Consider the following 27640-nt stretch of genomic DNA (forward strand, 5'->3'; position numbering starts at 1 on the left):
TCGACAGAATCCTGAGAGGATTCGACAGAATCCTGAGAGGATTCGACAGAATCCTGAGAGGATTCGACAGAATCCTGAGAGGATTCGACAGAATCCTGAGAGGATTCGACAGAATCCTGAGAGGATTCGACAGAATCCTGAGAGGATTCGACAGAATCCTGAGAGGATTCGACAGAATCCTGAGAGGATTCGACAGAATCCTGAGAGGATTCGACAGAATCCTGAGAGGATTCGACAGAATCCTGAGAGGATTCGACAGAATCCTGAGAGGATCTCGACAGAATCCTGAGAGGATTCTCGACAGAATCCTGAGAGGATTCTCGACAGAATCCTGAGAGGATTCGAGAATCCTGAGAGGATTCTCGACAGAATCCTGAGAGGATTCTCGACAGAATCCTGAGAGGATTCTCGACAGAATCCTGAGAGGATTCTCGACAGAATCCTGAGAGGATTCTCGACAGAATCCTGAGAGGATTCTCGACAGAATCCTGAGAGGATTCTCGACAGAATCCTGAGAGGATTCTCGACAGAATCCTGAGAGGATTCTCGACAGAATCCTGAGAGGATTCTCGACAGAATCCTGAGAGGATTCTCGACAGAATCCTGAGAGGATTCTCGACAGAATCCTGAGAGGATTCTCGACAGAATCCTGAGAGGATTCTCGACAGAATCCTGAGAGGATTCTCGACAGAATCCTGAGAGGATTCTCGACAGAATCCTGAGAGGATTCTCGACAGAATCCTGAGAGGATTCTCGACAGAATCCTGAAAGGATTCTCGACAGAATCCTGAGAGGATTCTCGACAGAATCCTGAAAGGATTCTCGACAGAATCCTGAAAGGATTCTCGACAGAATCCTGAAAGGATTCTCGACAGAATCCTGAGAGGATTCTCGACAGAATCCTGAGAGGATTCTCGACAGAATCCTGAGAGGATTCTCGACAGAATCCTGAGAGGATTCTCGACAGAATCCTGAGAGGATTCTCGACAGAATCCTGAGAGGATTCTCGACAGAATCCTGAGAGGATTCTCGACAGAATCCTGAGAGGATTCTCGACAGAATCCTGAGAGGATTCTCGACAGAATCCTGAGAGGATTCTCGACAGAATCCTGAGAGGATTCTCGACAGAATCCTGAGAGGATTCTCGACAGAATCCTGAGAGGATTCTCGACAGAATCCTGAGAGGATTCTCGACAGAATCCTGAGAGGATTCTCGACAGAATCCTGAGAGGATTCTCGACAGAATCCTGAGAGGATTCTCGACAGAATCCTGAGAGGATTCTCGACAGAATCCTGAGAGGATTCTCGACAGAATCCTGAGAGGATTCGACAGAATCCTGAGAGGATTCGACAGAATTCCTGAGAGGATTCGACAGAATCCTGAGAGGATTCGACAGAATCCTGAGAGGATTCGACAGAATCCTGAGAGGATTCGACAGAATCCTGAGAGGATTCGACAGAATCCTGAGAGGATTCGACAGAATCCTGAGAGGATTCGACAGAATCCTGAGAGGATTCGACAGAATCCTGAGAGGATTCGACAGAATCCTGAGAGGATTCGACAGAATCCTGAGAGGATTCGACAGAATCCTGAGAGGATTCGACAGAATCCTGTGAGGATTTGACAGAATCCTGAGAGGATTCGACAAAATCCTAAGAGGATTCGACAGAATCCTAGAGGATTTGACAGAATCCTAAGAGGATTCGACAGAATCCTAAGAGGATTCGACAGAATCCTAAGAGGATTCGACAGAATCCTGAGAGGATTCGACAGAATCCTGAGAGGATTCGACAGAATCCTGAGAGGATTCGACAGAATCCTGAGAGGATTCGACAGAATCCTGAGAGGATTCGACAGAATCCTGAGAGGATTCGACAGAATCCTGAGAGGATTCGACAGAATCCTGAGAGGATTCGACAGAATCCTGAGAGGATTCGACAGAATCCTGAGAGGATTCGACAGAATCCTGAGAGGATTCGACAGAATCCTGAGAGGATTCGACAGAATCCTGAGAGGATTCGACAGAATCCTGAGAGGATTCGACAGAATCCTGAGAGGATTCGACAGAATCCTGAGAGGATTCGACAGAATCCTGAGAGGATTCGACAGAATCCTGAGAGGATTCGACAGAATCCTGAGAGGATTCGACAGAATCCTGAGAGGATTCGACAGAATCCTGAGAGGATTCTCGACAGAATCCTGAGAGGATTCTCGACAGAATCCTGAGAGGATTCTCGACAGAATCCTGAGAGGATTCTCGACAGAATCCTGAGAGGATTCTCGACAGAATCCTGAGAGGATTCTCGACAGAATCCTGAGAGGATTCTCGACAGAATCCTGAGAGGATTCTCGACAGAATCCTGAGAGGATTCTCGACAGAATCCTGAGAGGATTCTCGACAGAATCCTGAGAGGATTCTCGACAGAATCCTGAGAGGATTCTCGACAGAATCCTGAGAGGATTCTCCTGAGAGGATTCTCGACAGAATCCTGAGAGGATTCTCGACAGAATCCTGAGAGGATTCTCGACAGAATCCTGAGAGGATTCTCGACAGAATCCTGAGAGGATTCTCGACAGAATCCTGAGAGGATTCTCGACAGAATCCTGAGAGGATTCTCGACAGAATCCTGAGAGGATTCTCGACAGAATCCTGAGAGGATTCTCGACAGAATCCTGAGAGGATTCTCGACAGAATCCTGAGAGGATTTGACAGAATCCTGAGAGGATTCGACAGAATTCTGAGAGGATTCGACAGATCCTGAGAGGATTCGACAATCCTGAGAGGATTCGACAAAATCTGAGAGGATTCGACAGAATCCTGAGAGGATTCGACAGAATCCTGAGAGGATTCGACAGAATCCTGAGAGGATTCGACAGAATCCTGAGAGGATTCGACAGAATCCTGAGAGGATTCGACAGAATCCTGAGAGGATTCGACAGAATCCTGAGAGGATTTGACAGAATCCTGAGAGGATTCGACAGAATCCTAAGAGGATTCGACAGAATCCTAAGAGGATTTGACAGAATCCTAAGAGGATTCGACAGAATCCTGAGAGGATTCTCGACAGAATCCTGAGAGGATTCTCGACAGAATCCTGAGAGGATTCTCGACAGAAATCCTGAGAGGATTCTCGACAGAATCCTGAGAGGATTCTCGACAGAATCCTGAGAGGATTCTCGACAGAATCCTGAGAGGATTCTCGACAGAATCCTGAGAGGATTCTCGACAGAATCCTGAGAGGATTCTCGACAGAATCCTGAGAGGATTCTCGACAGAATCCTGAGAGGATTCTCGACAGAATCCTGAGAGGATTCTCGACAGAATCCTGAGAGGATTCTCGACAGAATCCTGAGAGGATTCTCGACAGAATCCTGAGAGGATTCTCGACAGAATCCTGAGAGGATTCTCGACAGAATCCTGAGAGGATTCTCGACAGAATCCTGAGAGGATTCTCGACAGAATCCTGAGAGGATTCTCGACAGAATCCTGAGAGGATTCTCGACAGAATCCTGAGAGGATTCTCGACAGAATCCTGAGAGGATTCTCGACAGAATCCTGAGAGGATTCTCGACAGAAATCCTGAGAGGATTCTCGACAGAATCCTGAGAGGATTCTCGACAGAATCCTGAGAGGATTTGACAGAATCCTGAGAGGATTCGACAGAATCCTGAGAGGATTCGACAGAATCCTGAGAGGATTCGACAGAATCCTGAGAGGATTCGACAGAATCCTGAGAGGATTCGACAGAATCCTGAGAGGATTTGACAGAATCCTGAGAGGATTCGACAGAATCCTAAGAGGATTCGACAGAATCCTAAGAGGATTTGACAGAATCCTGAGAGGATTCTCGACAGAATCCTGAGAGGATTCTCGACAGAATCCTGAGAGGATTCTCGACAGAATCCTGAGAGGATTCTCGACAGAATCCTGAGAGGATTCTCGACAGAATCCTGAGAGGATTCTCGACAGAATCCTGGATCCGAACCTGAGGATTCTCGACAGAATCCTGAGAGGATTCTCGACAGAATCCTGAGAGGATTCTCGACAGAATCCTGAGAGGATTCTCGACAGAATCCTGAGAGGATTCTCGACAGAATCCTGAGAGGATTCTCGACAGAATCCTGAGAGGATTCTCGACAGAATCCTGAGAGGATTCTCGACAGAATCCTGAGAGGATTCTCGACAGAATCCTGAGAGGATTCTCGACAGAATCCTGAGAGGATTCTCGACAGAATCCTGAGAGGATTCTCGACAGAATCCTGAGAGGATTCTCGACAGAATCCTGAGAGGATTCTCGACAGAATCCTGAGAGGATTCTCGACAGAATCCTGAGAGGATTCTCGACAGAATCCTGAGAGGATTCTCGACAGAATCCTGAGAGGATTCTCGACAGAATCCTGAGAGGATTTGACAGAATCCTGAGAGGATTCGACAGAATTCTGAGAGGATTCGACAGATTCCTGAGAGGATTCGACAGAATCCTGAGAGGATTCGACAGAATCCTGAGAGGATTCGACAGAATCCTGAGAGGATTCGACAGAATCCTGAGAGGATTCGACAGAATCCTGAGAGGATTCGACAGAATCCTGAGAGGATTCGACAGAATCCTGAGAGGATTTGACAGAATCCTAAGAGGATTCGACAGAATCCTAAGAGGATTCGACAGAATCCTAAGAGGATTTGACAGAATCCTAAGAGGATTTGACAGAATCCTAAGAGGATTTGACAGAATCCTAAGAGGATTCGACAGAATCCTGAAGAGGATTCGACAGAATCCTGAGGATTCGACAGATCCTGAGAGGATTCGACAGAATCCTGAGAGGATTCGAACTAGAGATCCAATCCTGAGAGGATTCGACAGAATCCTGAGAGGATTCGACAGAATCCTGAGAGGATTCGACAGAATCCTGAGAGGATTCGACAGAATCCTGAGAGGATTCGACAGAATCCTGAGAGGATTCGACAGAATCCTGAGAGGATTCGACAGAATCCTGAGAGGATTCGACAGAATCCTGAGAGGATTCGACAGAATCCTGAGAGGATTCGACAGAATCCTGAGAGGATTCGACAGAATCCTGAGAGGATTCGACAGAATCCTGAGAGGATTCGACAGAATCCTGAGAGGATTCGACAGAATCCTGAGAGGATTCGACAGAATCCTGAGAGGATTCGACAGAATCCTGAGAGGATTCGACAGAATCCTGAGAGGATTCGACAGAATCCTGAGAGGATTCGACAGAATCCTGAGAGGATTCGACAGAATCCTGAGAGGATTCGACAGAATCCTGAGAGGATTCGACAGAATCCTGAGAGGATTCGACAGAATCCTGAGAGGATTCGACAGAATCCTGAGAGGATTCGACAGAATCCTGAGAGGATTCGACAGAATCCTGAGAGGATTCGACAGAATCCTGAGAGGATTCGACAGAATCCTGAGAGGATTCGACAGAATCCTGAGAGGATTCGACAGAATCCTGAGAGGATCGAAGATAGGATTCGACAGAATCCTGAGAGGATTCGACAGAATCCTGAGAGGATTCGACAGAATCCTGAGAGGATTCGACAGAATCCTGAGAGGATTCGACAGAATCCTGAGAGGATTCGACAGAATCCTGAGAGGATTCGACAGAATCCTGAGAGGATTCGACAGAATCCTGAGAGGATTCGACAGAATCCTGAGAGGATTCGACAGAATCCTGAGAGGATTCGACAGAATCCTGAGAGGATTCGACAGAATCCTGAGAGGATTCGACAGAATCCTGAGAGGATTCGACAGAATCCTGAGAGGATTCCGACAGAATCCTGAGAGGATTCTCGACAGAATCCTGAGAGGATTCTCGACAGAATCCTGAGAGGATTCTCGACAGAATCCTGAGAGGATTCTCGACAGAATCCTGAGAGGATCTCGACAGAATCCTGAGAGGATTTGACAGAATCCTGAGAGGATTCGACAGAATTCTGAGAGGATTCGACAGATTCCTGAGAGGATTCGACAGATTCCTGAGAGGATTCGACAGAATCCTGAGAGGATTCGACAGAATCCTGAGAGGATTCGACAGAATCCTGAGAGGATTCGACAGAATCCTGAGAGGATTCGACAGAATCCTGAGAGGATTCGACAGAATCCTGAGAGGATTCGACAGAATCCTGAGAGGATTCGACAGAATCCTGAGAGGATTCGACAGAATCCTAAGAGGATTCGACAGAATCCTAAGAGGATTTGACAGAATCCTAAGAGGATTCGACAGAATCCTGAGAGGATTCTCGACAGAATCCTGAGAGGATTCTCGACAGAATCCTGAGAGGATTCTCGACAGAATCCTGAGAGGATTCTCGACAGAATCCTGAGAGGATTCTCGACAGAATCCTGAGAGGATTCTCGACAGAATCCTGAGAGGATTCTCGACAGAATCCTGAGAGGATTCTCGACAGAATCCTGAGAGGATTCTCGACAGAATCCTGAGAGGATTCTCGACAGAATCCTGAGAGGATTCTCGACAGAATCCTGAGAGGATTCTCGACAGAATCCTGAGAGGATTCTCGACAGAATCCTGAGAGGATTCTCGACAGAATCCTGAGAGGATTCTCGACAGAATCCTGAGAGGATTCTCGACAGAATCCTGAGGATTCGACAGAATCCTGAGAGGATTCTCGACAGAATCCTGAGAGGATTCTCGACAGAATCCTGAGAGGATTCTCGACAGAATCCTGAGAGGATTCTCGACAGAATCCTGAGAGGATTCTCGACAGAATCCTGAGAGGATTCTCGACAGAATCCTGAGAGGATTCTCGACAGAATCCTGAGAGGATTCTCGACAGAATCCTGAGAGGATTTGACAGAATCCTGAGAGGATTCGACAGAATCCTGAGAGGATTCGACAGAATCCTGAGAGGATTCGACAGAATCCTGAGAGGATTCGACAGAATCCTGAGAGGATTCGACAGAATCCTGAGAGGATTTGACAGAATCCTGAGAGGATTCGACAGAATCCTAAGAGGATTCGACAGAATCCTAAGAGGATTCGACAGAATCCTAAGAGGATTCTCGACAGAATCCTGAGAGGATTCTCGACAGAATCCTGAGAGGATTCTCGACAGAATCCTGAGAGGATTCTCGACAGAATCCTGAGAGGATTCTCGACAGAATCCTGAGAGGATTCTCGACAGAATCCTGAGAGGATTCTCGACAGAATCCTGAGAGGATTCTCGACAGAATCCTGAGAGGATTCTCGACAGAATCCTGAGAGGATTCTCGACAGAATCCTGAGAGGATTCTCGACAGAATCCTGAGAGGATTCTCGACAGAATCCTGAGAGGATTCTCGACAGAATCCTGAGAGGATTCTCGACAGAATCCTGAGAGGATTCTCGACAGAATCCTGAGAGGATTCTCGACAGAATCCTGAGAGGATTCTCGACAGAATCCTGAGAGGATTCTCGACAGAATCCTGAGAGGATTCGACAGAATTCTGAGAGGATTCGACAGAATTCTGAGAGGATTCGACAGATTCCTGAGAGGATTCGACAGAATCCTGAGAGGATTCGACAGAATCCTGAGAGGATTCGACAGAATCCTGAGAGGATTCGACAGAATCCTGAGAGGATTCGACAGAATCCTGAGAGGATTCGACAGAATCCTGAGAGGATTCGACAGAATCCTGAGAGGATTCGACAGAATCCTAAGAGGATTCGACAGAATCCTAAGAGGATTCGACAGAATCCTAAGAGGATTTGACAGAATCCTAAGAGGATTTGACAGAATCCTAAGAGGATTCGACAGAATCCTAAGAGGATTCGACAGAATCCTAAGAGGATTCGACAGAATCCTGAGAGGATTCGACAGAATCCTGAGAGGATTCGACAGAATCCTGAGAGGATTCGACAGAATCCTGAGAGGATTCGACAGAATCCTGAGAGGATTCGACAGAATCCTGAGAGGATTCGACAGAATCCTGAGAGGATTCGACAGAATCCTGAGAGGATTCGACAGAATCCTGAGAGGATTCGATTCGACAGAATCCTGAGAGGATTCGACAGAATCCTGAGAGGATTCGACAGAATCCTGAGAGGATTCGACAGAATCCTGAGAGGATTCGACAGAATCCTGAGAGGATTCGACAGAATCCTGAGAGGATTCGACAGAATCCTGAGAGGATTCGACAGAATCCTGAGAGGATTCGACAGAATCCTGAGAGGATTCGACAGAATCCTGAGAGGATTCGACAGAATCCTGAGAGGATTCGACAGAATCCTGAGAGGATTCGACAGAATCCTGAGAGGATTCGACAGAATCCTGAGAGGATTCGACAGAATCCTGAGAGGATTCGACAGAATCCTGAGAGGATTCGACAGAATCCTGAGAGGATTCGACAGAATCCTGAGAGGATTCGACAGAATCCTGAGAGGATTCGACAGAATCCTGAGAGGATTCGACAGAATCCTGAGAGGATTCGACAGAATCCTGAGAGGATTCGACAGAATCCTGAGAGGATTCGACAGAATCCTGAGAGGATTCGACAGAATCCTGAGAGGAATGTCGACAGAATCCTGAGAGGATTCGACAGAATCCTGAGAGGATTCGACAGAATTCCTGAGAGGATTCGACAGAATCCTGAGAGGATTCGACAGAATCCTGAGAGGATTCGACAGAATCCTGAGAGGATTCGACAGAATCCTGAGAGGATTCGACAGAATCCTGAGAGGATTCGACAGAATCCTGAGAGGATTCGACAGAATCCTGAGAGGATTCGACAGAAATCCTGAGAGGATTCGACAGATCCTGAAGAGGATTCGACAGGAATCCTGAGAGGATTCGACAGAATCCTGAGAGGATTCGACAGAATCCTGAGAGGATTCGACAGAATCCTGAGAGGATTCGACAGATCTGAGAGGATTCGACAGAATCCTGAGAGGATTCGACAGAATCCTGAAGAGGATTCGACAGAATCCTGAGAGGATTCGACAGGAATCCTGAGAGGATTCGACAGGAATCCTGAGAGGATTCGACAGAATCCTGAGAGGATTCGACAAATCCTGAGAGGATTCGACAGAATCCTGAGAGGATTTGACAGAATCTTGACAGGATACGACAGAATCCTGACAGGATTCGACAGAATTCTGAGAAGATTCGACAGAATCCTGAGAGGATTCGACAGAATCCTGAGAGGATTCCACAGAATCCTGAGAGTATTCCCAAAAGAATCCGAAGATGATCTCAGCAGAATCCTGAGAGGATTCTCAGCAGAATCCTGAGAGGATTCTCGACAGAATCCTGAGAGGATTCGACAGAATCCTGAGAGGATTCGACAGAATCCTGAGAGGATTCGACAGAATCTTGACAGGATACGACAGAATCCTGACAGGATTCGACAGAATTCTGAGAAGATTCGACAGAATCCTGAGAGGATTCGACAGAATCCTGAGAGGATTCGACAGAATCCTGAGAGGATTCGACAGAATCCTGAGAGGATTCGACAGAATCCTGAGAGGATTCGACAGAATCCTGAGAGGATTCGACAGAATCCTGAGAGGATTCGACAGAATCCTGAGAGGATTCGACAGAATCCTGAGAGGATTCGACAGAATCCTGAGAGGATTCGACAGAATCCTGAGAGGATTCGACAGAATCCTGAGAGGATTCGACAGAATCCTGAGAGGATTCGACAGAATCCTGAGAGGATTCGACAGAATCCTGAGAGGATTCGACAGAATCCTGAGAGGATTCGACAGAATCCTGAGAGGATTCGACAGAATCCTGAGAGGATTCGACAGAATCCTGAGAGGATTCGACAGAATCCTGAGAGGATTCGACAGAATCCTGAGAGGATTCGACAGAATCCTGAGAGGATTCGACAGAATCCTGAGAGGATTCGACAGAATCCTGAGAGGATTCGACAGAATCCTGAGAGGATTCGACAGAATCCTGAGAGGATTCGACAGAATCCTGAGAGGATTCGACAGAATCCTGAGAGGATTCGACAGAATCCTGAGAGGATTCGACAGAATCCTGAGAGGATTCGACAGAATCCTGAGAGGATTCGACAGAATCCTGAGAGGATTCGACAGAATCCTGAGAGGATTCGACAGAATCCTGAGAGGATTCGACAGAATCCTGAGAGGATTCGACAGAATCCTGAGAGGATTCGACAGAATCCTGAGAGGATTCGACAGAATCCTGAGAGGATTCGACAGAATCCTGAGAGGATTCGACAGAATCCTGAGAGGATTCGACAGAATCCTGAGAGGATTCGACAGAATCCTGAGAGGATTCGACAGAATCCTGAGAGGATTCGACAGAATCCTGAGAGGATTCGACAGAATCCTGAGAGGATTCGACAGAATCCTGAGAGGATTCGACAGAATCCTGAGAGGATTCGACAGAATCCTGAGAGGATTCGACAGAATCCTGAGAGGATTCGACAGAATCCTGAGAGGATTCGACAGAATCCTGAGAGGATTCGACAGAATCCTGAGAGGATTCGACAGAATCCTGAGAGGATTCGACAGAATCCTGAGAGGATTCGACAGAATCCTGAGAGGATTCGACAGAATCCTGAGAGGATTCGACAGAATCCTGAGAGGATTCGACAGAATCCTGAGAGGATTCGACAGAATCCTGAGAGGATTCGACAGAATCCTGAGAGGATTCGACAGAATCCTGAGAGGATTTGACAGAATCTTGACAGGATACGACAGAATCCTGACAGGATTCGACAGAATTCTGAGAAGATTCGACAGAATCCTGAGAGGATTCGACAGAATCCTGAGAGGATTCGACAGAATCCTGTGAGGATTTGACAGAATCCTGAGAGGATTCGACAGAATCCTAAGAGGATTCGACAGAATCCTAAGAGGATTCGACAGAATCCTAAGAGGATTTGACAGAATCCTAAGAGGATTTGACAGAATCCTAAGAGGATTCGACAGAATCCTAAGAGGATTCGACAGAATCCTAAGAGGATTCGACAGAATCCTAAGAGGATTCGACAGAATCCTGAGAGGATTCGACAGAATCCTGAGAGGATTCGACAGAATCCTGAGAGGATTCGACAGAATCCTGAGAGGATTCGACAGAATCCTGAGAGGATTCGACAGAATCCTGAGAGGATTCGACAGAATCCTGAGAGGATTCGACAGAATCCTGAGAGGATTCGACAGAATCCTGAGAGGATTCGACAGAATCCTGAGAGGATTCGACAGAATCCTGAGAGGATTCGACAGAATCCTGAGAGGATTCGACAGAATCCTGAGAGGATTCGACAGAATCCTGAGAGGATTCGACAGAATCCTGAGAGGATTCGACAGAATCCTGAGAGGATTCGACAGAATCCTGAGAGGATTCGACAGAATCCTGAGAGGATTCGACAGAATCCTGAGAGGATTCGACAGAATCCTGAGAGGATTCGACAGAATCCTGAGAGGATTCGACAGAATCCTGAGAGGATTCGACAGAATCCTGAGAGGATTCGACAGAATCCTGAGAGGATTCGACAGAATCCTGAGAGGATTCGACAGAATCCTGAGAGGATTCGACAGAATCCTGAGAGGATTCGACAGAATCCTGAGAGGATTCGACAGAATCCTGAGAGGATTCGACAGAATCCTGAGAGGATTCGACAGAATCCTGAGAGGATTCGACAGAATCCTGAGAGGATTCGACAGAATCCTGAGAGGATTCGACAGAATCCTGAGAGGATTCGACAGAATCCTGAGAGGATTCGACAGAATCTTGACAGGATACGACAGAATCCTGACAGGATTCGACAGAATTCTGAGAAGATTCGACAGAATCCTGAGAGGATTCGACAGAATCCTGAGAGGATTCCACAGAATCCTGAGAGTATTCCCAAAAGAATCCGAAGATGATCTCAGCAGAATCCTGAGAGGATTCTCAGCAGAATCCTGAGAGGATTCTCGACAGAATCCTGAGAGGATTCGACAGAATCCTGAGAGGATTCTCAGCAGAATCCTGAGAGGATTCTCAGCAGAATCCTGAGAGGATTTTCAGCAGAATCCTGAGAGGATTCTCAACTGAATCCTGAGAGGATTCTCAACAGTATCCTGAGAGGATTCTCAGCAGAATCCTGAGAGGATTCTCAGCAGAATCCTGAGAGGATTCTCAGCAGAATCCTGAGAGGATTTTCAACAGAATCCTAAGAGGATTCTCAACAGAATGCTGAGAGGATTCTCAGCAGAATCTTGTTAGGATTCACAACAGAGTGCTGATAGGATTCTCTATAGAACCATCCTGAGCATGTTCTCAGCAGAATCCTTAGAGGATTCTCATCAGAATTTTGAGAGGAATCGCAGCAGAATCCTGAGAGAATGCTCAGCACAATCCTGATAGGATTCTCAGCAAAATCTTGAGAGGATTCTCGTCCGAATCCTGAGAGGATTCTCGTCCGAATCCTGAGAGGATTCTAGTCCGAATCCTGAGAGGATTCTCGTCAGAATCTTGAGAGGATTTTCATCAGAATCGTAAGAGGATTCTCAGCAGAATCATGAGAGGATTCTCAGTAGAATTCTGAAAGGATTCTAAGCACAATCCTGAGAGGATTCTCAGGAAAATCCTGAAAGAATTCTCAGTAGAATCCGAATAGTATTCTAAGCAGAATCCTGAGAGAATTCTCAGCAGAATCCTGAGAGAATTCTAAGCAAAATATTGTTACGATTTTCAACAGAATCCTGAGAGGATTCTCAGCATAATCCTAAGCAGATTCTCAGCAGAATCTTGAGAAGACTCTGCAGAATCCTGAGAAGATTCTCAGCAGAGTTTTGTAGGGATATTCTGCTGAGAGGATTGTAAGTAGAATCCTGAAAAAATTCTGGACAAAATCTTGAGAGGATTGTCAACAGAATCCTGGGAGGATTCTCAACAGAATCTTGATAGGATTCTCAGCAGAATCCTGAGAAAATTCTTGACAGAATCCTGGGAGGATTCTCGACAGAATACTGAGAGGATTCTCGACAGAATTCTGAGAAAATTGTCGAAAGAATCCTGAGAGGATTCTTAGCAGAATCTTGTAAGGATTTAAATAGAATCCTGAGGGGATTTTCAGCAGAATCTTGAAAAGATTCTTGTCAGATTCGTGAGAAAATTATCGACAGAGAGTTGTGAAATCCTGAGAGGATTCTCGAAAGAATTCTGAGAAAATTGTCGAAAGAATCCTGAGAGGATTCTCAGCAGAATCTTGTAAGGATTTAAATAGAATCCTGAGGGGATTTTCAGCAGAATCCTGAAAAGATTCTTGTCAGATTCGTGAGAAAATTATCGACAGAGAGTTGTGAAATCCTGAGAGGATTTTCGACAGAATCCTGAGAGGATTCTCGAAAGAATTCTGAGAGGATGCTCAACAGAATTATGTAAGAATTCGCAGTAGAATCCTGAGAGGATTCGCAGTAAAATCCTGAGAGGATTCTCAGTAGAATCCTGTGAGGATTCTCAGCAGAATGCTGAAAGAATTTTCAGCAGAATTCTGAAAGGACTCTCAGCAGAATCCTGACAGGAATCTTAGCAGAATTCTGAAAAAATTATCAGCAGAATCCTGAGAGGGCTCTCAGAAGAATCCAGATAGGATTCTCAGAAGAATCCTGAAAGGATTCTGATTCTGGAGAAAATCCTGAGAGGATTCTTGACAGAATTCTGAGAAAATCCTCGACAGAATCCTGATAGGATTCTCAGCAGAATCTTGTAAGGATTCAAATAAAATCCTGAGAGGATTCTCAGCAGAGTTCTAAGAGGATTCTCAGCAGGATGCTGAGAAGATTCTTGACTGAATCCTGAGAGGACTGTGTTCTGAGTGGATTCTCTGCATAATCTTGAGAGGCTTCTCGATAGAATCTTGAGAGGATTCTCGTCAGAATCCTGTAAAAATTCTTGACAGAATCCTAAGAAAATTTTCAACTGAATCCTGAGAAAATTCTCAGCAGAATCCTGAGAAAATTCTCGACAGAATCCTGAGAGGATTCTCATCAGAATCCTGAGAGTATTTTAACAGTGTTCTGAGAGGCTTCTATACATAATCCTGAGAGGATTGTCGATAGAATCCTGAGAATATTCTCCAGAATCCTGTGAGTATTCACGACTAACTCCAGAGAGGATTCTCAATAGAATCTTACAAGAATTCTGATAGGTTTCTTATCTGGAAGCGAAACAGACTGAGCTGCTATTTCTCCTAAATAAGTGAACCCCACATAAAAAAGCAATCAAATCGCAAATCGCGCAAATAATAACTGCTGTGCACCAACCAATTCCGATGGCCCTCCCTCAGCTCCAAAAATCTTAGTCATCACTTTCTCGTCATCAAGTCGGAATCCCCCACCGTGAAATCTTCCAATTTATTGTCACTGATTCCAAGCAAACAAGTCACTTACTCGCAACCGCCCAGCAAAGTGTCTTACGGAAAGCGAAAAATGTCACGGAATCTAATTGCGTCCTAAGCTCTCCGCATCCACCCACGGGCTTTCCGTTTACATTTTTTTCCGGAAGCAATTGGCGAAAAATATTTCATCGAATGGGAAAAAAATCTTTTCCCCCGGAAAAAATAATCTTCAACCGTATTTGGAAGTCGGTTAACGTGAGGGCACAACCACAACCCCGTTAACCGTCGAAAAAAGGGTCGTTTACGTTACGGTCTTTCGAGCGAGATTCTTTTTCTTTTTTTGTCTCGTAAGGTAAAATCGTGCGCTCTAATTCAACCGGTGACATATCAATTCCTCTCTAAAAGGGAAATAAAGCTCTGCCGAGCGATGACGGGAATGATGTCGACTAACGGGACCGAGTGAGGATTGAGGGGCGCTACTCTTGTCTGGGGGAGGGTGCGGAAAAAAGGCTTACTTCAATTTCCCTTGCGCTATGAAAATGCCATTTTCCGGTAAACCAACGACGACGATGATTCGACGTGCAGACGGCGGAGAAGCTGTTTATATTAGATTAGGATTCGGATTGTACTGTGGCTGGGAGGGAGTGGGAAGCGATTGAATCCCAAGTATAGGAAAAGGCCTCGGATTCATCCACTTTGTAGCACAAGGTGGTCTGTTTTGTGACTTAAAATATTCGTTTCAGCTTATACTGTCGAGTTTGAACTTTAATCGTATCCAAACTCTAATCATGTCTTGTTCGAATTAGAAACCATAAATTCTCACATACTTTTCCCATTGAGGTCATAGAAAGGTAAAAGAACAAGCCGACGAATCGGTTGCCAATCTAGAACAAATTACGGTGGAATTGCCGAGGTGGTTGTGTCAGACTTACGGGAAACGACAGACAAAAATTCACCCACAAAATCCTTACCGGGTTCTGCGCTGCCGTGAGGTGAATTTTATTCGACGAAAAGGATGATTGGAAGTATGTAACTGTAGCTCTGATGAGCTTTCTGTTGCTACGGATTTGATATGGGTGAGGTACGTGAGCTCTCCATAGTCGAACGGAAACACTTGTGCCGGAGAGCTACAAATTAGTCCGGTAATCCAATCACGGCAAAGGGTCATCACTTGAACCGGTCTGTCATTGACTTTAAGTGATTTGATTTGGCAAAATTAGGAACCACTTTCAGATTGAATTATTTAAATAAAGCATAAGACTCGAGAGAGTGAGATGGTAAAGGATTTCCAACGAAATAGTGAGTTGCTGCTTCTCTGTATCACACAAGGCGATATAATTTCAAGATGTCAATTTGTTGTACAATCAAACAATTCCCGGTATTAATGATTTCTCTGTTGACGCTCATTGCAAGCACATCTTTTTACCAGAGTTTGAGCTTGAGCTTGAGCTTGATTGGCCGCCCGTGGATGCTACTCCAGTATCCAGAAATTTTTGAAGGAAGCCTTGATTATACTTCCTGGTAATTACTGTGTATTTGAAATAATTTAAGAAGTTTTCTGAAGAAGTCTCTATTCAACACACATGAGCAATCCTAAAATTAAACATTAGTATAATTATTGACGATGTTTTTGTAGGGTTATTCTTTAAATTCTTAGAGCTGTTCGGAAATCCAATCTGCATGGGTTTTAAATTAATTAACTCATTACGCGTGGTAAAGATGAATAAATTATGAGTGAAATTATGAAACAAATCCACGTGCTCGGCTGGGATTCGAACCCAGGACTCTTGTATGCTAGACGAGCGCTTTACCAACTAAGCTACCGAGCCACCAGATGATTCCACATTGCAAATGCACATTTTATAAAGTGGCCATTTTGAAACACCCATTTTGATTCCAGAATAACTCCGGAACCAGGTGACCAATCCTAAAATTCTGTCCAAGCCCTTAAACTAGAAGGATATCCGCTTCTTGTGTCGAAATTTGGTTTAAATATATCAAACACAAAAAAGTTATTGCCCAAAACGTGTTTTTTTCTAACACCGGAAGTAGTACCGGAAGGGTTGAATCAGGAAGTTTCAATTAAACTATGTACTAACCAAAAGTATAAGTGAATAGCTTTACCAAAAAAAGTCATAACTTAAATTTGCTTTGAACATCTATGAAATCAGTTAATTATGTCACTTTGACGACCTATATAAAAATGTGGCGTGCCAGAGCATCACTGGAAATAAAAATGGATTCAGTAACTCCAAATTTAGTGGAGACATAATTTAATCTTTGAGACACGTGAAAAAGTTTATTTTTGTTCCGCTCTCAAATTGCACAAGAAATCTCAGACTTCTCAACATTGTTCATGATTTTGTAAGAATATTTTTGTTTTCTAGCCATTCTTCACCAAAATTTTTCAGCATGAGCGAGGAAATATTTGGAAACAATAAAATCGATGAGGCAACGCGAAAAAGATCAAACTACAGTAAAACATGTATGTTTCTGTATAATTCACAATTTTCTGAAAGTATTGCAGATGTTCCAACAGAAACTCACCAACAATGTGCTAAAAACTTGCTAACCATGCTAACTGATTAAATGGGTCAATAATGTTTTTCAATGATAGTTGAAAATGTAGTTTTCTTTATTCGCAATTTTTTGGAAATATTCTAGTTTAGTGAAAACATTTTCAAAATTCCATTTCAATATTTATGTATGAATTTGTGAAAATTTTAAAGTTCTCAACCAGGCTTAAGCAACGATTTTCAGATAACAAAACAACACCTATATTTTTCTGTATTACCTTTTTTTGAATTCTAGTTTTGGAACTAATAGCTATTTATAATACTTATTTCTTGTACAAATATAAAATTGATTAGGAAAAATTGTACATAGTTTTTCAAATTCATTGTATTCTCTCATAAGAAGTTTCCTTTTAAACCAAATTGCAGTAGAGCGGTTTCACGCGAAATCGTCCATAAAATGCTGAAATCTGACATGTACCATTCCGATTTGGATGAAACTGCGCAGATGTATTAAGTATATGGGACGAAAATTATCTCATATAATTGGGGATCGTTTCGAATCGAGAGTAACTTCTGATTGGCACCACCATTTAAAAAAAATTGTACCTCGGAAACCGTTTGTTATAGAGAAAAAGTGTCTGAGGAGGGATGGTGGACAATCAAATAGGCTTTGTAAAAAAATAAACACTGAAAAAAAAATACTTTTATTGTCATGAAAAAATCGAAATTAAACCTTAAAACACAAATTGCAAAAAATAGGTATCTTCGATTTTTTTCAAATTTTTTCTGTAAAATTTCAATGTAAAACCAAATGTTTTAAGCACAGTTTCAACATGGTGCAATCTAAAATAAAAAAGTTTTTCTAAGAGCAACTTTTGGTGCATTTCTGAAAATTCAATTTCTGGCGTTGAAAAGACGTTTTGATGCTGTAATATGATTCTTCATCCAAAAACAATTCAAAATGCTAATAACAATGATCTTCCTAAAACTAGCCGTTTTCTAGATATTTAGGATTCAATTATATTAATATCATAAAACTTAAGAAAATACGCCCGTTTCATAAGTTACTCCAGATGCTCCACCAACAATGTTACGTTTATCTCTTTCCACATTAATATCCCATGTTTTAGGGCTTTTTCAACATGGTGCAATTTAAAATATTTTTTTTTTTTCTAAGGGCAACTTTTGGTGTATTTCTGAAAATTCAATTTCTGGTTATAGAAAAGGCGTTTTGATGCTGCAATATCCAAAAATAATTCAAAATTCTAATATCAATGATCTTCCTATAAGTAACCGCTTCAAGATATTTGGGATTGAATTATATTAATATCATATAACTTAAGAATATACGCCCGTTTCTTACATTATTCCAGATGCTCCATCAACAATGTTACGTTAATCTCTTCCCACATTAATATCCCATCTACTTTTTCTTTGACATTTAGACGTTTGGATGAACAGTTCGAAAGATACAGGATGATTGTTGGAATGTTGTTGAGAATTAGTATAAGTATTACCACAGACAAACAGAAGTAACACTGGATAAATTTCCATCGCCCACGAATTTAACGATCAGTTTAAATTACAACAGTTGTCAAGTTTACAACCAGAGGCACGCGCGTCGCTTTCCTTCGTGTTTGACATTTCACCCTACCGCCACCTGTTGGACATGTGGCACAAAAAGTTATTTCGTTCAATAAGCTCACTAGATGGTGGTAGTATTTGTGGTCGAGAGAATTTTGTGAAAAATGTTCTAAGTGTTACTTCTGCTTGTCTGTGGTATTACGATGGAAGATGATAATATGAATGATGTTAAGGAGGGGAAGAAGGAAAAACGCCTTTAAGATCATTGATATTAGAATTTTGAATTGTTTTTGGATAAAGAATCATATTGCAGCATCAAAACGCCTTTTCTATAACCAGAAATTGATTTTTCAGAAATACACCAAAAGTTGCCCTTAGAAAAACTTTTTCATTGTTATTAGCATTTTGAATTGTTTTTGGGTGAAGAATCATATTACAGCATCAAAACGTCTTTTCTACGGCCAGAAATTGAATTTTCAGAAATGCACCAAAAGTTTCTCTTAGAAAAACTTTTTTATTTTAGATTGCACCATGTTGAAACTGTGCTTACATCTGGTTTTACATTAAAATTTTACAGAAAAAAATGGAAAAAAATCGAAGATACCTATTTTTTGCAATTTGTGTTTTAAGGTTTAATTTCGATTTTTTCATGAAAATAAAAGTATTTTTTTTTAGTGTATATTTTATTACAAAGCCTATTTGATTGTCTACCAACTCTCCTCAGACACTTTTTCTCTATGACAAACGGTTTCCGAGGTACATTTTTTTTAAATGGTGATGCTAAAAATACTTACGCCCTTATCAGAAGTTACTCTTGATCTTAAATGGTCTCTCCACCAGTGGAAAAAAACTTATTCTATTATATCGAAACTATGTGCAAAATTCCATTTGAATCCAAAGTAGTCGAGTTTCATCGTTTACCGATTTGGCGTGGAACCGCTCAGTAGTAGTATATTTTTGTGTTATTTGTAATTTTGTGAATACATTGTAGTCCTTCAAAAAAAATCATCAAACCTGTTCTGCAAACTTATTAATCACAAATATGAAAAGATTGTAAAATCACAGAATCCATGGATTCTTCTTCTTTCTGGCGTTACGTTCCCACTGGGACAGAGCCTGCTCCTCAGCTTAGTGTTCTTAAGATCACTTCCACAGTTATCAACTGAGAGCTTCCTTTGCCAATGGCCATTTTGCATATATCGTGTGGCAGGTACGAAGATACTCTATGCCCTGGGAAGTCGAGAAAATTTCCAACCGGAAAAGATCCTCGAACGTTGGGATTCGAACCCACGACCCTCAGCTTGGTCTTGCTGAATAGCTGCGCGTTTACCGCTACGGCTATTTGAGCCCCATAAGAATCCATGGATCATTGCGATAAATTTCAAGTTGTTGTTACAATCGAGCTTTTCCTGTATTGTTCACAGTTTTGTGAAAATATTGTAGTTCTTCCAGAAAAAATCTTCGAAAATATTTTGTAAATTCATAAAGTTTGTATGTACCTATTTGATCTAAATATTAAATTGCAATAGAAATCTTATTTTTTTCTGTATTTTACACGATTTTGTGACAATATTGTAGCTCTTTGAAGAAGCAGCCGCCTCCAACAATGTTCTATAAAATTGTTTCTCAAGAATAAAAAAATGATTTAAAATAATAAAATGTGTGTTTCATTGCGATACATCTAAATCTACAGTTAAAAAGATTTTTTTTTGTTTATTCACATTTTTTTGAAGTTATGTAATTCTTTAACAGTAAATCATCATTATCAGTATTCTACAAATTTGATAACCTGAAATTGTAGAATATTTTAGAATCATGAAATGTATGCGTCTTCGCGATTATCTTCAAGTGTACTTTTTCTGTATTAAACGCAGTTTCGTTATTATTTTATAGATCTTAGAATGGCTAACAATCAAAATCTCAATGCTATATGCAAACGATTATCATATCGCTATTAAATCTATGGACCATCGCGATAAATTTGAAGTTATCCACAAATTACTGCCGTTTAGAATATTTTTTTGGACTTGCTTCGGTGTTTTTGTTATTTACAAAGCAAAACATAGATTTTAAAAATATCAAAAATCTCTCATAAATGTCATAAGTCTCTCTAGGTGCCAACATTTTATAAATCAGACTCCACGATCTCCTAGGAGACATAAAGGTTGAATTAAGAGTTCCAACTGATTTGTAGGCTTCGTCCTCGGTGTGTTAAAAATGGTCGCATCACATAATTTTGAGAATACCAACTAATGATTGAATTCTTCCGAGAATGGTAAAATGTGCTAAGAATATGATTTTTGAAACGAATGCCTTATCGGAATATGAACTTCATCCATTTAAGTCGATTACATGTTTGTAACTTCTTATGGCAAGGACCTCTAAGGCAATGCAATGAACTCATGTTTACTCAAAATTCTCTTGCTTTATGGGTCCCTATTCCGATACTGATCCTGGCTAACGTGATTGACACCTTCATACTGATTTCCAAATTCACTTTTCATTTACTCGAAAGTCCCTTTTGTATCGAGTAAAGGTTAGTTGATTGCAGATTTTTAAACGCGCAATTTCGTTCGCTGCCGCCATATAGTGTCGCAAATTGCAAAGCGGCAAATTTCCAATCACTATAAGCCGCATTCCCCGCGGTCATTTAAAATCTAGCAATTTTTACATCGTGGCAATTTTGGTCCAGTTGCCTTTGAATGGCATACATATCAGTGGCCTGGGCAATCTCCCGACTAGATTGCATCCCGCAATCTATTTCGACAATGTCGGGTGTTCCTTAGGGTGGTTCAAAATTCAAAAAAAGTTTGAAAATCCAATCTCCAATATCTTGCTTAGCATCCCAACAATGGGAATAGTAATCTGTCGAATTTTCAGCTTTATCGGTTGAAATGAATCTATGACACAAGATCGTAAGACAAAAAGACGATATGTCAAAAGATTAAAGAACAAAAAAATAAGTGACAAGGGGTTGAAAAAACACTTCCTGTTGGAAGAAGGAAAAATTTCTCATCTAGCAAACAATTTTCGACCTTTAGTCCATAAACCGTAATTTCCACATAAACTTACATCGTCTTTGGGTCACTTTCCAATCACCACCAATAATTCTGAAAATTTTACAGAACACCGTTTTTATTGTAAACATGGTACAAAAGATATGGGAGATTAAATTTTCAAACTTTCTTGCACTTTGATCCGCCCTAGTGTCCCCCAGTACAGCAAACAGGTCACCCTCATCACAAAAGGTCGAAATTCAATTTTCCATTTTGTTCACATACAACCAACCATTCATTGATGACGCTAACAACAACAGTGTGACAGCGCTCTGATTATGATGATGGTGTAGCTAGGTACACTGACTAGATTCGCCTGAAAACTGACATTCCAATATCACTCTCCATTTCACGACGACCCCCTTTCGTATGGTGGCGCTCCAAAGGACCAAAAAGGTTTAATGTGTGTGAGTGTGTAGTTTTTTTACAAGCACATTTTCCCCTTTTCGCCTGGCGGGCTCAAACAAACAATGCAGTTGGGTGTGTGATGATGGGGCTGCCTCGGTTCCATAAAGGTATGCGATATTTCGAATAATTTCACCTAACAGAGTTAGGTAGGGCAAAAGTTCATCCTTAATGGAACAATCGATATTTGCAGACAAACTTACAATTGAAAAGAAATGAATACCATAAAATGAACCTTCAGAAAATTGGCTACAATTCTGCTGAACACACTAGTGTCAACATATTTACCCATTTTAAGTTATGAATGTTTCAAAATTGATTGTCTCAAACGAAATTTTGCGCCACATGTGGAGCAATAATTCTTAACTAGTGTGTGGCAAAAGTATGCTGACTGAAACACAATATATCGATACTTTTATGGCAAGAATACCTTTTCCCAGCCATGAAATGATATTTGCATAAAAATATACTCCAAATTGCAATCAAAAATGTACACAAAGTTCGGTTAATTGTAGTATACCCAAAAAAAACAAATTTGATAATCCAGAATACTTTCGTAAACTTTAATCGCACGAACACGATGAAGTCCTGAACGAATGCAACAGTGAAAGAATTGTTCAAATCCATCGAACCATTCTAAAGCCATTTTTAATTATATGGATTTCAAGTACAAGTTTGTACAGAAGGAGCAGTGGAAGAAATTCGGCATATCACTTCGTTCCGTATCGACATGAAAAGAAAATTCATATCGCATACCCTCACCCGGTTTCGAATATTTTCCCGAACTCGGTTCCCTTTCGAGTCGGGGTGTTGGCTCGACTTCCTTCCTGATGATCTCATTTCGTCAATTTTTGGCCCATTCTGGTTCTTGGTTTTATGCCATTTTTTTCACACCATTATCATCCTCGGTGTCGATTGTGAGTTGAGGGGTTAAAGTGGGGTGCAGAACTTTTCGGGCCATCACCATCAAAGCCAGCGAGAAAACGAGAATGGGGCAGGCAGCAGCAGCATTATCATTCTGTGTTATATGTTTTCGTCTAGCTCCAACGCCACGATATGTGACTATGAATGTTTGCTTTGGCACAGTTTCTGATGCACGATATTGAATTTTCCATTGGAGAACGAATAAAAAAAATTCAATCACGACTGCGATGGGAGTTGACGAGAATCTGACTGGGAAAATGGAAAAGTTTTTCGAATAAAAGAAAACGTTACGTTGCTCGTGGGGCGGAAGAGAGGCCCTGGGTAAGGGAGACACACTACAGATGGAACAAGACATTACAGTTTGATTGCCCTGCATAGTGCCAGTGAACTTAAAAAGTTTGTGAGACGTGGACTAGTTTCAAGTTTTGAAGAAATTTCAGCGATGAAGTAGAATATATGACGAATCAGAGATTGGAAGAAAGCTTAGAAAAGAAGACTGACAAGGGAAGGTCACGATAGTGTTACACGGGGTTTTCAACCGGACTATTTTTGCTAGTTTCTACATGTCGAAATATGAAAAACCCCAAAGCCTTTCGGGTGATGGACCAGGGCAAATTGTACGTACATTATATTATTGAGCTAATTGTAAATTTGACCAAAATATTTTTTTAGTATTTATTGTGATGGTAGAGAACAGAATTGACATAAATGTATGTTTTACATGAATTTTTTCCATGCCATAGGCGCAATCAGGATGGGTTTTTTCTTCGTTTACTATTTTGATAAAACCAAATTTGTTCTGGTGTTCATATTCCACGTTAGTTATGCCAATGGCATAAAAATTCATTATAAACATATATTAATGTCAATTCTGTTCATTACTATCATAATAAATGCTGAGAAAAACCTTTTAGACAAATTTTCAATTGACTCAATAATATTATATTCGTACAAAACAGACCCTTACAGAGCCCCTTCTGGCTACACCTCTTGTCCATCACCCGAAAGGATTTGGGGTTTTTCATATTTCGACATGTAGAATCAAACAAAAATAGTCCGGTTGAAAACCCCGTGTAACACCATCGTGACCTTCCCTTGTGAGTAGACTGAGAAGACTGAGAGAAGAAGACTGAATTGATTGAGAAGACTGAAAAGACTGAGAAGACTTATGAGACTGAGAAGACTGAGAAGACTGAGCATAGTGAGAAGACTGAGCATAGTGAGAAGACTGAGAAGACTGAGAAGACTGAGAACACTGAGAAGACTGAGAAGACTGAGAAGACTGAGAAGACTGAGAAGACTGAGAAGACTGAGAAGACTGATAAGACTGAGAAGACTGAGAAGACTGAGAAGACTGAGAAGACTGAGAAGACTGAGAAGACTGAGAAGACTGAGAAGACTGAGAAGACTGAGTAGACTGAGAAGACTGGGAAGACTGAGAAGACTGGGAAGACTGAGAAGACTGAGAAGATTGAGAAGATTGAGAAGACTGAGAACACTGAGAAGACTGAGAAGACTAAGATGAATGGGAAGACTGAGAAGACTGAGAAGACTGAGTAGACTGAGAAGACTGAGAAGACTGAGAAGACTGAGAAGACTGAGAAGACTGAGAAGACTGAGAAGACTGAGAAGACTGAGAAGACTGAGAAGACTGAGAAGACTGAAAAGACTGAGAAGACTGAGAAGACTGGGAAGACTGAGAAGACTGAGAAGACTGAGAAGACTGAGATGACTGAGAAAACTGGGAAGACTGAGAAGACTGAGAAGACTGGGAAGACTGGGAAGACTGGGAAGACTGAGAAGACTGAGAAGACTGAGAAAACTGAGAAGACTGAGAAGACTGAGATGACTGAGAAGACTGAGAAGACTGAGAATACTGAGAAGACTGAGAAGACTGAGAAGACTGAGAAGACTGAGAAGACTGAGAAGACTGAAAAGACTGAGAAGACTGAGAAGACTGGGAAGACTGGGAAGACTGGGAAGACTGAGAAGACTGAGAAGACTGAGAAGACTGAGAAGACTGAGAAGACTGAGAAGACTGAGAAGACTGAGAAGACTGAGAAGACTGAGCATAGTGAGAAGACTGAGCATAGTGAGAAGACTGAGAAGACTGAGAAGACTGAGAAGACTGAGAAGACTGAGAAGACTGAGAAAACTGGGAAGATTGAGAAGACTGAGAAGACTGGGATGACTGGGAAGACTGAGAAGACTGAGTAGACTGAGAAGACTGAGAAGACTGAGAAGACTGAGAACACTGAGAAGACTGAGAAGACTGAGTAGACTGAGAAGACTGAGAAGACTGAGAAGACTGAGATGACTGAGAAGACTGAGAAGACTGAGAAGACTGAGAAGACTGAGAAGACTGAGAAGACTCAGAAGACTGAGAAGACTGAGAAGACTGAGAAGACTGAGAAGACTGAGAAGACTGAGAAGACTGAGAAGACTGAGAAGACTGAGTAGACTGAGAAGACTGAGAAGACTGAGAAGACTGAGAAGACTGAGAAGACTGAGAAGACTGAGTAGACTGAGAAGACTGAGAAGACTGAGAAGACTGAGACTGAATTTAACACAGAAATGACTAAAGCACTGAGAAAACTAGAAGATTTGAAAGTTGAAAAAGTACAGGCTTAAAGAATAGAAGATTTATAGTAAGCGGATGGCCAGGAGATGCGAAGTAGTGAAGACTTTAAGAAAAGAGAATTTGACTACGGCAGATGTTCAGCCTAATTTCTGAATATTTAAAATAATAACACTTGAAAGGCTCTTTGTTGGAAGGCCTGAAGCAAACATTTGTGGTCACTTTGGAGAAAATTGAATGGATAAATGAAATTATCAATGCTTTAATCCTCTTGTGGGATATTGAATATATTTCTAAAGGATCAGATTGCAAAAATCTTTAGCAACACTCTTCATATTTGTTCATTCAGACCTCCAGAAACTTCAGTGCACAATGGAATGAATCGACAATTTAACCGGAAAAATGCGTTTTCTCTATTCTCGTCGATTTGAGACGTTCGATGTCTTCAGAGAAGTTGTTCAATTGAGTTTTGCATCTTTTAAGAAAAAGTTGAATAGGGTGGCCCTCATTTTAGTGAACATTTTGAGTCAAACTTATTTGTTGCATGAAATTTGTGGCTGCGTTCTTCTGCAAACTTTTAAAAAATGTCATTTTGAACAACATTGTCGAAGTCACTTTTGATCTAACTCTTCATTAGAGGTTAGTAAATTGATTTTGAAAGTTTTAACTTAGGGTGGACCCAAAAAATCAGTTATTTTTGTCTAACTTTTTTATTTTCTGTTTTACGTGAATGTGGTCTTCAGAAGAGTTGCAGAGAAAGTAAATTACGTTGTATACGTATTGTATGGCCTTTCGATTGCCCCTAAAAGAAAAATTTTATCGAACCAACTCCATGAGTTATGGGCATCTAAAGATTTCATTCAATTTTTCACTTAAATTTGCTTATAACTTCAAAATGACAAGAATAAGAAACTTGCGATGTTCAGCAAAAATGTGTATCTTTACTTTTTCTGCAACTCTTCTGAAGACCACATTCACGTAAAACAGAAAATAAAAAAGTTAGACTAAAATAACTGATTTTTTTGGTCCACCCTAAGTTAAAACTTTCAAAATCAATTTACTTAGCTCAAATGAAGAGTTAGATCAAAAGTGTCTTCAACAAATTTGTTTAAAATAACATTTTCTGCAGCCACAAATTTCATCAAACAAAAAAGTTTGAGTCAAAATTTTAAATTAAATAAGAGCCTTAAAACTTAATTGCGAATAACTTTTCTGAAGACACTTTTTTCCGGCTAAATTGTCGATTCGGTCCATTGTGCAGTAGTAATTTGAATAAAATCCATTAATGAGAGGCTCACCAAGATAAAAGTTGGTATGAAAACGAAAAATATGTGTTACAATTACATTTTCATCCATAGATGGCGCAGTAGTCGATGAGATTCTTTCACTAGTGACATATAGTTTCTCCCATCAACTGTTTGAAAATATTTTTTTATAAGGAGTTGTCATTTTTATCCCGGAGGAATCAACATTTTAGCTTTTTTTAAATATATGTATAAATTTTTGTTTCCAAACGAATTTTTTTTTCGGTTTAATGTAGTCCCTTTCCACTGTTTGGTGAATCTTCAAATGGGAAACGAAAAAATGATCAACTCTATGAGCAATTGATTTGAAAGTCATAAGATTTAGAATATAGAGGAAAATATAGATTCAATGACAACATACTTTTCAGTTGGGGAAATGGGCTGGGAAAGTAGTTGTCTGCACATGGTTTTCGGACAAAACTTATAGGGCTGTTACGATCAATCGCTTGGTGGCTTTAAATCAAGACTGTGAATTACAGACGAAACTTGAACCTCGCACTATCTTGAAAAACGATCCACTAGGATAGGCTTAAGCATCGAAACCACCAAGATAGAGTGCATGGTTGCGGGTAGAGATAGAGGCATCTCGCATCACACTGTAAAAAAAGCATCCAAGCAATTTCATTCTAAAAAATCAAGTCCCGTTTTGGCATCGCTGGTTCACCTCAGCAAATATTCATGCTTGTCCTAGTAGTAGAACACGGTGGGCTGACTTCAACATGTTTGGTAGCATTCATAGTTCATTCACTTTTTTGCTCCTTCGTTTATGTTTTTTTGTAGGTATGACGGGGAAACGACGCCGCGACGCGGGTGGATTGTCACGCTGTCAAAAAGTTGTTGCTCCGATGGATTGCATGTAAAACGGAATTATAGCGCTGTTGGAACTCGACCAGCACAAAAAGCGAACCGAAAGCTTTGTACTATGTACGGTGCCAAGAGAATGCGCTTAAA

At 41.4% G+C, this 27640-nt stretch overlaps 1 protein-coding gene and 1 non-coding gene across 8 annotated transcripts in view; one reads left to right on the top strand and one right to left on the bottom strand.

Annotated features, from left to right (window-relative positions):
- The window catches only part of LOC5576740 (leucine-rich repeat-containing protein 24), an 826320-nt gene that overhangs the window by 593597 nt on the left and 205083 nt on the right, over nt 1-27640 (top strand). The window lies entirely within an intron of this gene.
- On the bottom strand, nt 16080-16151 carry Trnaa-agc. The gene has a single exon. It is a non-coding gene; the product is annotated as a tRNA-Ala (tRNA).

Source organism: Aedes aegypti, chromosome 1 (assembly GCF_002204515.2).
Source record: "Aedes aegypti strain LVP_AGWG chromosome 1, AaegL5.0 Primary Assembly, whole genome shotgun sequence".
NCBI lineage: Eukaryota > Metazoa > Arthropoda > Insecta > Diptera > Culicidae > Aedes > Aedes aegypti.